General features: G+C 39.3%; 1 protein-coding gene across 7 annotated transcripts in view; it reads left to right on the forward strand.

The window, feature by feature from the left end:
* Positions 1-12,721, forward strand: part of LOC310892820 (uncharacterized protein) — a 460,614-nt gene that overhangs the window by 145,998 nt on the left and 301,895 nt on the right. For 4 of the 7 annotated variants that reach the window (XR_014578473.1, XR_014578475.1, XM_083821048.1 and 1 more), the window contains one exon: positions 6,800-6,872. The exons of the other annotated variants lie outside the window; for them this stretch is intronic. The gene's annotated coding sequence lies outside the window, so the exon portion shown is untranslated. The remainder of the gene's footprint in view (positions 1-6,799; positions 6,873-12,721) is intronic. 7 annotated transcript variants of the gene reach the window in all.

The raw sequence follows: 12,721 nt of genomic DNA on the forward strand, positions 1-12,721 counted from the left end.
CAAGCGACAAAGTAAGCAAAGCTACTCCTTTTCCCCCCTTTGTTAGGGGTAGCTTTAACATTTTTGGCATAGGTTTATGGTGTGGAGGTTAAGATAACATGCTACTAACACATTTCTGAAATGATGCACATTTATTGTGGATGGAGTCAAGGTGTTACATGTAATGGAGTTTTATAAATTTTCCTTTCTAGATAAGGGAAAGGTCTACAACGCAAGATAGGTCTTGGTTATAACGTCTGTGCAGCTCAGAAGCTGAAGTTCTGTATATCTTAGAAAGTTTTCTTTTTCCTCTTTTCCTCTTGGAGGAAAGGAGATGATAATGTTAGCATCTCCATTTCTGAGAAGAGAAAGAAAACGACAATACTTTACTTTTTTTTTTTCTTTTTTTTTTTTTTTGGTGTGTGTGTGTGACCTACTTTTGGAAATTTCTGCAGATTAAACAGCTGGGGAGAGATGAACTAATTTTGGCAGGGAATTCTGTAACAGTTCACAAAGGCTGGGTTTGATATTAGTGCATTGTAAACTATTAAACATGGACAGTAAGTACAGTTTAATATTAAGCATTCAAGACACTCTGCTAAAGAATCTGCTGAGAATGCTCATATACTAGGGTAGGTGCATCTTGGAAAGCTGAATCTGAGATACTTCTAGGAATTAGGTAACTTGAAGTTAGTAGCAGAGGGGGCATCAGTAGATAATATAAAATGCACCAGGGTTCAGGCAAGGGTTTTGCTTTTAAAATTTGAGCATTGGTCTCCTCCTTAGTGTTTATTATAGAATAATAAATGATCATATTAGACTGCTTATCAGTAAGGTCCAAACTTTGCAGGACAGCCTGTGTAGGGACCTGATTCACAAAGCCAGTATTTAAAAGAAAAGTCAAGCGTATCTGTTTGTACATCTTAGACTCTGCATTGTTCTGATTTTGTAACTGAGGTTTGCTGCTATGGAATAATTACCCTACTTAAAGTAGTCTGTATTATAATCCATCCTTACTTGTAAAGATAGCACAAAGTTACTGTTTTAAAACACGAACAGTTTTATAGAAAGTGTTCTGGGGACTGTTTTCTGAGCCCATGTGTACATGACTCCTATCATAACACCAGTGAAGTAGAAGAACAGAGCCAACTGAGAGACTGATCATATGAAAGCAGATTTTGCTTTGCTGTTGTACCACAGAAGTTTGATATCTTCAGGGAAGAACAGTCTGACAGGTCTAATACAATAGAAAATATACATGTACTGCCAATCACCAGAAATGAGAGGGGAGGTAAAGCAGCTGAGACTGAGGTGAAAATCAATACAGTAGGTTAACCTCGCTGTAGCATGTGAAACCTTCATATGCTCTTGTAAGTAAATCTCAGCACAACACACCTCCCATCTCCCACTAAGTTTCTCTGTTCTTACTCTCCATCATGTTTTGTGGGCAACACAAGTGCCTAGTGATATTTTTCATAGCTGCCTCTCTGGTGGTTCGTGCTTGTTCTCCAAGGCAACATCTGCTGAGCTCTCAGTACCTTTCCAGAAGGGGTACCAATGCCCAGGAAATTTTTATTGCTTGCATCTTCACTTGTTGTTGCAGAGGAGAACTTACATAGACCTGTGCTGTGGAAGCACTTACACAGGGCATGGATTGAGAGAGCTCAGCCCAAAACTCCAAAGGGAGTTTTGTCAGGACAAAAGAAAAATAGAGCTGACTCTCAGGGCTGCAGCTCCTGCTGGCCGCCCAGAGGCAGCTGAGGCCTGACGTCTTTGGCCCCGCAGCTTGCCAAAGAGCGACTGGACACAGCATGAGGATTTAGAAAAATGAATAAATATTTGGGGAGCGCAGGAGTGTGGAAAGAGCATGCTTTACTATGTAACTTGTTTAAAAGACAGAGTTTGCTGCCAGAAGTGTTTGCAGGTCAGTCGGATGCCCAATGAGGAGTCCAGGGTACCTGCCTGTGTTTAGTAGTTCTCTGCCTGGCTGCGATCCCGGGTCTGTTACAGATGTTTGGTATACAGATATCTTTACAAATGACTTGTTTAAATTTCAAGCTGTAACTCTGTCTAGCAGAGAAGAAAAGCTTTTAGAACTGTGTTTCTAAAAACCTAGGAAACCACTGAACATTAGTTTCAAAAATCTCAAATCTCTGCAGCTTGATTTAGCTGGTAGTCCCAGGTTTTGGGTTCATTCTTGCGGCGGGTGTTGCAGTGGACTGTACCAGAGAGGTGACAGCTGTTCACAGCAAAAAGTACCACTGGATCCTGCTGACAGTTCAGGTCAAAGCACCCTTGAGTACTCTGTATTAAGGGTCCATTTGTTTGAACCTCTAGCTTTATGTTTGCTTCATACATCTGAAACCAAACTAGAGACTCGGCACTACAGTTTCATTACATCTTTATGAGAACAGATGCATTATGCTGAAAGCTCATCAAGATCTTAAAACTTTAAACATGGCTCTTTGGAGTTGATCATAATTAGAATTTAATGCATCATTTTGCTTGTTTGCATTAGCAAATATTACAGAGTAATAGAATCAAATCTGAAAAGCAGAGTTTGGTGCAGATGTGATGTCCACGCCTGGGGACACTTTCTGGGTTTTGACCTCTTATTAGGTCCAATCTGGTTGTGTGGACTGAATGTTCATTTATGATCAGAGAGCATACTGTTTATAAACAAGCAGCTTCACCCTTTTTTCACTCTTATTTTTATTTAATGTGTTTTTATCTTTGGCAGGAGATGCATATGATGTTCTGGTGTAGGTTTGGGTTATATGTTTGACGTATAATAGGTAGCACAATGAAATGCAAATTAGTCTTAGGTTGATTAAAGAGGTTTTTAAAAAGAGAGCTCTCTTTACAGATATCACACATTTTGATGAGGTTTCACTACATATTTTACTGAAATTAATGTTTTAGGGCTATGGAGATTGCAGGCTGAGACAGGTTGCAGGCCATCTGCTCAATATGTTTTCTGTGATAGCAGCCAGTTCCAGGTGCTTCAGAATTTGGAGTCCCTATATTAGATGGCTGTGGAATAAAAAAGCCCCAGGGCAATGTCTACTGGGTCCATATCATGTTCTGTGTTTGTTATGTTACCTTCGGCAAAATATTTTCAAAACAGTTCAGTCAAAAAACAAACATGGTTTACTTCATACATATCAAGAGATTGGCAGTACAAAAGACCTCTCTGTGGCCAAGCTTTTAGGTACAAACAACTTACCAGCTACTCTATCTTGTCTTCAGTTGGCTTTGAGCATGATCTACACATATGATCTACAAGTTTTAAGTTTACTGAAATTGATTTCTCATTTCAGTAGATCAGTTGAATCAATGTGGGAGCTGCCTTCTCTGATTAAAAGACTTGTATTTTTAATGACAAAGCAAGTCTCTATTTATATGCATTTGTTCATTTTGCAAGAAGACCTGTCCCTCGGAAAGTTGTTTAAGTTACTAAACAGCAATAGAAATACTGCATGCATCCTTTTACCACCAAAATTTTTCTTAGTTTTAGGTATTATTAATAATAATAATGATAAAAAAAAAGACTTGTGGCCTGTGTCTGACTAGAATTTTCATAGACTTTTTGCAGTCCTCTTGCATCAATAGCTTTCTTGAATCTTTTGGATTGTGCTTTCAAAAGTCGCAAGTAGGATATTTAAAAATGCGATTTAGATGCCGGGAAAATTAGTTTTTCTTCCTGTTTTTTTTTTTTTTTTTTTTAATTATTAGTATTATATATAATGTTTCATAGCTCACTGGGACTTTCTGTAGTTAGGTGTTATTTGTATACCTCTATTTGCCACTGGCAACATTTTTTATCTCCTGTTCACTCCAGAGTGAATTTATGAACAAGCGCATTTCCTTTGGTTTCTCTTTTGACATTTGTATATTTTTTAAGAACTGTAGATGCTGTAACTTGTCACTCAAAATCCTGTAGAAGACCTGTTTTTGCTCCATCCATTCCTCTGAGGCTGACAGGGAAGGGTGGGCTGGCTGGCTGCAGGGATCACTTACGCAACCCAAACTGGCGCTCATGAAACGCAGATGCCCAAGACAGTAGTGAAACTTTCCACTCGGAGCACAAGGGTGTCATTTTTCTTTTCTCCGTGTTTCTCCTCCTTCCTCTGCCTTGTAAATATATTGGACATCATTCACAGCTGGCTTAGCTGTTGACAGGGGAAAACTAATGCAGCTGGTTTTTTGGAAGCCAATTTTTTTGGTGAAAGTGAGGCTGAATGCAGAGTTATATTGTGTTGTACGCATGGTATATAAAACAAAATGAAGCCAAAAGCCGTGTGTATGGCACATCCGACTACACCTCAACCCATCTTCCTTTTTTGTGTTCTCCAGGCTCAAAATGCAGATGTGTAAGAACATCCTGACAAAATCCAGTTCTACCCAAACCTTACAGTTTTATATCGTGTTTAGGTCTAGTTGATGATTGTGCCTTCAGTAAAATACTCTGCAGGTCATTTGGTGCAGCCATTTGTTTCCTTGATCTGTATTCCTTCCCCCTCTTCTCTCAGCAAGTACCATCAAACTCTCATGAAACTGTTTTAAACTTTTACCTGCTCAGAAAATCACTCTGGTGGTTCTTATTTCAACAATATTAACAAAGCTGTCTTTGAAGGAACACAAACCCTCTGACAAGGAGCAGTGCCAAGAGTTTTGCTAGTTCCAGTACTGAAACCAACTTGAAAAAGAAGTTACGTTTCACTTCACTTTTTAAGATAGAGGAAAAAGTCTTTGCGGTGTGAATACTTAAGTAAAATGTGGAGGAGATATACCATTCCATTCAACTGAACAAGTAAACCAAAAAGCTCTGAATACATTTTGAGTTCTCAAAAGGAATAGCACAAAGGTGAGAGATGTGTGGCTTACTTTGGGAGCTTTGCTGTGGGTTGCTAACAGTGGGTCTTGTTTTCCTTCTGGCATGTTCAGTAGTGGTAGACAGCAGGACTTGGTGGAGAGAGACCTGAGCAGAGATGAGAGGACCTCCTGTGTCCCTTCCACAAGGTTTTAGTCTGCTTCTCTTTGGCAGCAGGCAGTTGATTCGTGCCACGTACTGTCTAATGCTCAGTTGATGACCCCTACTGCCTCTTCGTGCTCCCTTTTAAGGAGACCACGTTTCTTAAGGGCAGTGTTGAATTGGAAACAACTTTATGGACTTGCTTTTTGTTATGCGAATTAACTACTTGAATTACTTGTCTTTCTGCTGTGTTTATGGACTTGTCTGTTCCTTATATGAACCAGTTTAATTAGCTGTGTCTGTTCCAGTGCTTGCAGAAAGATTTACAATGGTTGATCTTTGCTGATATTTCCACCCCGCAATCTCCCATTTTATGTGGTGTTAGCGCCCTCCACAAGGGAATATCATGTAAGTGGAGATTGTGCCATGATGATCTCCTAGGGACTGTGGCATGTCTATGCGTGTATGTGTGTGTCTTCTTTTCGCTTATAACTAAACACTATCTGTAAGAAATACTATAGCTACATTGGACGTGATGATATTTCAGATTTATTCTCCCTCCATGCATTTGGCTTAAGTTATAGGTTATGCTTAGCTTCTTACTTAGGGGGAATAACATCTGGTGAATATCAGAAGTAAAATACTGATTTAAGAAATACTTAAACTATTTTGAAATATTAAGTGTTACAATTATTGCTTTAATAATCTTTTATGTTTCTAGCAATATTAAAACAGTCCAGATTGTTTTTTTAAAATCTCGTATTTGTTATTTGAAATATACTCCAAGTTTATAAATGGAATAGAAACCCCCAATTTGTAGAACATTTTCTATCAGAGTTATAAATATTTTTCTCACTTTTGATCTTTCTTCCTCTTTGGCCTTTGTATACTCCTAGTGCCAGCTTTCCTGCTAAGTGTGTCCCCAAACAAAGTGTTTTGTTTTTGAAGGTACTTAAGGAAAAATGGTTATACTATAGATTCTATTTTTTTGGAGTCTGATTTCTCTGCATCCTGAAAGGCTACAGTGTGTTTAAAGGAGATCTTCTGATATATTATAGAAAGATTGTAGGCCAGTTTATTTATCTTGTAACTGAAAAGATTTCATAATCAGAATCTGAAATGGAGACAACCTTAATCACTATTTCAAGTGAGAATATGCAGATACTGTTCTCCTTATTGCAAAAGAATGTTAGGAAAATGTTTGATATTAAATTAAGCAAGATGTTGAGCAATATGGACTTTTAAAACTATTTTTCACACTAAGCAGAACATTGCTTTTATTCTGACTTATAATAACTGTTATTGATTTTATTTCAGCATATCTTATCTACTTGGACATGTAAATTTTCAAAAAGAAATACGAGGAGTTTGTGTGTTAATTGACAAAGTAGATATGGGGTATTTTACTATTCAAATAAATTTTGCCCTAGCATCTTTTGATGAATTTGCCCTAACATCCTAGCATCTGTGCTTTAAGAAGGAAATTAATAAAAAAATGCAAAAGAGTATTATCAGCCTCTTCTCAAAAAAGAGAGGTATTGAAGTAATGTAGAAATGCCTCATTGTTAAACAACACAGTCGGGTGAGCTCAGCCCAAGGACTTGAAGGACTATGAACATCACATTTGGCGTGTGACTTCATGATTTAATGTCACTCTGTTAGCCCTTGTGGGCACAACTGTATTGAAAATTCAGGTGGCTTCAGTCCCAGTACCATCTAAGTTGGCCTCCAACTTAGTATTCATCTAGATCGCAAAACAGAAATCATACAAAATTAACAGACCTCCAGTCAAACTTAGTAAAACACATGCTTTTCTAACTACCTTTTATTGCCTTCCTTTTCTAGGTCTGTAGGGATTTGACACTGCATATCTGGAAAAATAAGTCACCATTTAAACACTAAGTCTACAGCATGAATGGTAAGAGGTAGCTTTATTACTGTGCTGTTACTGCTCAGTTAGTATGAAGCTGATGACTTGGATGGAGGGAGTGGAATTCTAGTATCTTTGCTTGGAAATTTCATGCTTTAGGTCAATATACACCTGAAAGAATGTTTTGGTTTAAAAGTCATATAAAATCATATAGTTTTTAAACGCTTCCACCGCTTCTTGCTTTTTGCTGGCTACTAAAAGCAGTAGAGATTCTTCAGTTCCTGTTGACCTTACTGGTATTCCTTGGACTTTATACACAGGCCTTCTCTTGCATAGTTTTCTATTTTTTAACATACTTAATGTTTCAAAAATATTCAGTATATGGTTGCTTATAATTCCTGTTCTATATCATCCAGGTTTGCAGTGGTTTTGCCTTCAGGCTGGCAAGTGTTGTCTATGAATGTTACCTAGCATTTTCCACTCTAAGACCATATTTCAATCAATTTGTGGCAAACCATAATCGTTTAAGTTAGTTATCCATCTGCTTCACTTTTTGCTTTCTCTTTCTACCAAAAAAGGATTCAGAAATTTACAGGAAAAACCTTCTTGCCATTAACATTCAGGCAAGCTCTTCTAGGAAGTGTCTTCTGCCCTTCTTTTAATGTATCAGGGCAGAAAGTAAGGTGCCTTTTGTAGCACTAGAAAAATTTTCTCAAATTTGGCCAGGTTGCAAGCTTTCAGAATACTTCACTTTTTTTGCATGCTCAGTGGAGAGCTCTAGACCTTCACAGCTGGAGAGTTTGCATTCTTTCTGCACTGGATAAACACCACCGTAGGACTGAGCAGAATATTATTTGCTGCTTCAGTCAGGAGCTGCTGCAGGCAAATCTGAATTTCAGTATGGAAGCCCAGAACCAAAAGCAGAATGACTATATCTTTCCTGGAATCTCAGTGGCTGTGCTTCTGGACCTGACTTGAATACAAACCGGATAGAGAAGGAGGTTCGTTAGGTCGGAATTCTTTGAGGGGTTTTTACAAGGACAGGGGGCACAGAAATGGAGGTGTAGCAAAGAAATGGACAAGCAGAAGAGGGCATCACATTAAGGTTGCACTTAGAGAAATTGATATTTATTCTAGTTATTCTGAACCCCAAGTCAGGTGGTTTTCTATATCATTAATTGTAGCTGTTTATAGCACAATTAATGCTCAGCACATGCTGAGCATATATTTTTATTTTGGGGTGGTGAGAATTAATTACAACATTGAAATTAATTAGTACAGCTTCAGAATACTGGAGTCTGATCAACAGGAAAGTGATGACATCCATGAGGAATACTGACCATTCCTCTCTGTTTCGAGACCATTTGGAATTCACTGAAGGAAAAGTAGCTGGATCCCAAGAGGCTCTGCTTCAGTGTTTTATAAAGGTGCTCTAGTTTTTTTGTTTGCTTGTTTCACGTTTCAGTAGGTCTTGCAAGGGCTTAGTTGGTCTGTCTTAGGTTTCAGCAGGCTTCTGAAGACTTCAGAGCCACTGGAGTTTTTCATATCCACCTTTTTTTCCTGAGCATACTAATGTTGAATTCTGACAATGGCTCTGCAATCTGTCCACCATCCCCTCTAGGCAAGGGAAATCTGAAGGAACAAAGTTCAGAACAGAAAGCTCTCAACCTACAAACTGATTTGCTTACATTCAGCCATTTGTTGAACTTATGTCTAAATGAGAGGATGAGCAAAAGCTGGAATAGAAAGGATAGCAAAGACAGGCAATGGCAAAATTTGCTGCATGAATGACTAGAGTTGATTTATTCACATCTGTTACTGCATATATTTGCAGTATGTGTAAGGGAGCATTTAGAGGTTTAGAATGCTATGAATCAAAAGAGAAAACTTCACAAAAGTGTCCCAAAATATTATTAAACATACTTAAACAGTGGATGCTTTCAATTCATTTTTAAGAATAAAAATATTCTCCTTTGGTTGCTTGTGTATGAAGCCTCTAGCTACCCAATTTATCTTTGGATCCTGTTTCAGGATAAACTGGCCCTTTCAAAGCAGGATTATGAGATATTAAACATAGTCTAAAACAAGCAATTTCCTAGAGAAGTAGCCTGGGAATACAAGCCCAGCAGAAAGCAAACAAGGAAGGCTGGAAATTAATCTTTTGGAGGAAAAGCCCAGTAGGAAAGAATGAAGATGCCCATCTTAACTCCCTAGTAAAAGATGTGCAGGATGATGCCTGCAAGGGATTGCAAGGCAGGGGAAAGCACTTGGATGACATTTGGAATGTATTTCTCTTGAAACAAAAATGTAACCTAAAACTCATGCCCTGAAGAAAATTAACTTAACTGCTATAGCTCATAGGAACTCTCTGAAACACTAGCCAGTGTATTAAACCACTAATTTAGAGGTTCCTTGGGTGTCTAAAAAATACATGAAGTCTTCAGAGCAGGGAAATATTTTCTAATACATTTGTATGTCATCAAGCATAATGCCAAGAAGTGCAGGTTCTATTTATGCCAGTAAGAGTGTTGAATGAAAACTACTTTGGAAGTCTGTAGTTTAATTTCCTTTTAGGGTCATTTCTACAAAAAAAAAAAAACAAAAAAAAGGAAAGGAAAAAAGAAAAAAGTTGTTTATAATTATACACTTTATTATTTTTTTGTGGTTTTAGCCCTTGAATTTGCTGGAGAAAGTTTGTGATGTTAGCACCAAAGTAACAGTTCATACGGTATCTAGAATCCAATGTGAAGTGATAAAGCCCTTCTGTCTAGCTGGCATCTATAGAACACAACAGATCAGTAAACAATTAAAAACTGTGTCTTGTGTGTAGGAGCATTCATTGCCAATATTTGTCTAGGGAAAGGGGCAGGAACAGATAAGGGGTCTGGGAAAGGATTGTAAAGAGAAATCGCTCCTATTTAGCTTCCAAGGAATGATGAATTTCAGGGAAAGATAGGAAAGAATATGAATTGATGTATTCAGACCTGTTTGTTCCATTTGTTTTTTCCTCCCTACCTGAGCAAATAGCAGAGTGCTCTGAGGGGGTTGGTTCTGGTCACTGATTACTCTGCCATCAGTTGCAGTGGGAGCAAACCAGCACCTAACAAACCAGATGAGGAGACAGTCACGCCAGGTGTCTGGTCTGACAGGATGAGGTCCAAGCCAGAGGGAGATGCCGATCTGAGGTCTAAATTAGGGTTGCAGGACACGTCTGTCCTGTGGAATGGGATAAGGGGCAAAGGAGGCACTGCGGCCGGTACATCCACTCACCACAGTGTTGCGCAGGCTTACTAGCATGCCTATGGGAGAGGGGAGGAAGCTCTGCTGATACCTGCCAACACTGAAGGTAGCTGGGGGAGACTTTTCTTGGAGGCCTTTTTTTGCCTTGGCATTATACGTATGAGCGGAGCCGTAACGCTTTAACAGCTGATCTGATTTTGAATGTTGGTCCAGAACATCCCCTTGCCACCCAGGTTCTGCTGTTAGTGATGGTGGCCAGCATGGACTTCTCAGCATCTGCCAGGGTTGCCATGCTTACTCAGAACAAATATTAGAAGTACAGTGCAAAGACAAGCTTCATCTTCTGCCCCTCCCCTTGCCACCACACACAAGCAAATGTCTGGAAAATATTTTCACAATTCTCTGGCACAAACCGCTCTTTTTTTTTTTTTTTTGGTTTGGTTTTGTTGGTGTAGCTTCTCTTAGTATTAGTAATGTATCCTGTAGTACATTGAAGAGTCATTATGTGGAGTTATTGCTTCGTTCTGTACAAATATCTGTGAGAAAAAAGCCTGCTGCCTACAGGAGCAATCAAAGGTATAAATGACAAGTGACTTCAGATGTGAAAAGCATACCATTGCATTTGTGTGATTTATGTCCTTAAGAACAGAAGTAAGTGCCAGTTATGTAAATCTGCCAAACCAGTCTTTGATGACAAAGGTGACTTCTTGCTGATAGTTTTGTAGCAATGATTCTCAGAAAAAAAAAAAAAACACAAAAACAAAACAATAATAATAATAAAAAAGATGGAAGAGGACAATTTAATGGTCTTTTATGAAATGTATGCTTTATTTATTTATTTATTTATTAAGGTTTAATCAAGAACTAAGCAGTTACAAGCTCCTATGTGTACTCCACGTATTTAAGCTTGGAAAGTTGCCTATGACTGACATTCTTACTCTTTCTACAGTCATGGTGATCACAGAATCACAGCATAAATGAGGCTGTAAGGGACCTCCAGAGGTCTCTAGATCAACCCCTTACTCAAAGCAGGTGTAATTAAATTCAGTTGCTCAGGGTCACGTCCCATCAAGTCTTGAATTCCTGCAATGATGGAGATTTCACAGCCTGTCTGGGTGACCTGTGCCAGTGTTTGGCTACTCTTATGGCAATATAAATGCATAAATAAATGAAAGTCCTTATATCCATTCCAAACTTCCCATGTTCTGACTCGTATTTGTTGCCTCTTGCCGTTCCACTGTGGAGCTCTGAGAAGAGCCTGACTGCCTCTCCTCTGGTCAGGCAGTTGTGTACAGCAGTAGCATCTCCCATGACCCTTCTCTTCTCTGGGCTTAGGAGACCCAGATGATGCCTCAGCCTCTCCTTATATGTCCTTTGCTCCAGCCCTTCAGCAGCTTGGTGGCCTGTGCTGGATTTACTCCTGTATCTGATTCAGATCTGCTGAATGCAGATCTGATTCTGAATCTGCTTTCATTTCTGCATTTATAATGGATAAGCCAAGTCTGTCTTCACTCCACAGTTTTGTCTTGTAGCTATGTATCCATTTGTCTAACTCCAAATTCTGTTTGTTTTTTTTTTTATTATTATTTTATTTTTATTTTTTCACTAGCCTTGATAACTTAATAGAAATTAAATGAGAACAGTGAACAGTAAAACTTTGTGTTCTATCGTGAAGTTTATCCTAGTGCCTAGCATACAGAGCCACTGACCTGCTGAGGCAGAAGTCACCTCTGGAGATTGCCTGGTGCGACTGCCTGCTCAGAGCACGGTCAGCCAGAGCAGGTTGCTCAGGGCTATGTCCAGTTGGGTTTTGAGTATCTTGAAGGATGGAAGCTCCACATTCTTTGTGGGTGGCCTTTTCCAATGTTCAACCACCCTCACACTAGAAAAAAAAAAAAAAATATATATATATATATTTCTGTGTAATTTAATGTCCCAATTCTCTCAGTGTCTTCTGGTATGAAAGATGCTCCAGTACCTTAATCACCGTTGCAGTCTTCTGCTGGACTCACTCCAGTAAGTCCTTGACTCTCTTGTTCTAGGCAACCCAGCATGGGACTTGGCAATCCAAGTGTATCTCACCAGCACTGTGCAAAGGAGAAGGATCACCTCCCTCAACCTGTTGGCAATGCTCATCCTAATGAAGCCCAGGATGTCATTTGCCTTTGGTGTCAGGGCATGTTGCTGGCTCATGGTCAACTTGGTGTCCACCAGGACCCAAGGTCCTTTTCTGCACGGGTGCTTTCCAGCTGGTCAGCCCACAGCACGTATTGGTGCCTGGGGTTATTCCTCCTCAGACGTAGGACTTTGCACTTTCCTTTGTTGAACTTTATGAGGTTCTTTTTGGCCCGTTTCTGCAACCTGTTGAAGTCCCTCTGAATGGCGCAACCCTCTGGTGTATCAGCCACTCTTCTCAGTGTTGCATCATTAGCAAACTTGCTGATGTGTTCAGTCTGTCCTATCGTCTGTCACTGATGAAGATGATAAAAAGTACTGTCCTTGGTGTAGACCAGAGGAATGGGCCGCCAGCTGGGCTTCATGCTGCTGATCACAAACCTCTGAGCCTGTCAGTTCAGCCAGTTTTCAGTCCACCTCTCTGTGCAATTATCTTGTTCATATTTCATTATTTTGTTTATGAATTTTACACTATACCATGT

Source organism: Anser anser (assembly GCF_964211835.1).
Source record: "Anser anser genome assembly, chromosome: 1".
NCBI classification, from domain to species: domain Eukaryota; kingdom Metazoa; phylum Chordata; class Aves; order Anseriformes; family Anatidae; genus Anser; species Anser anser.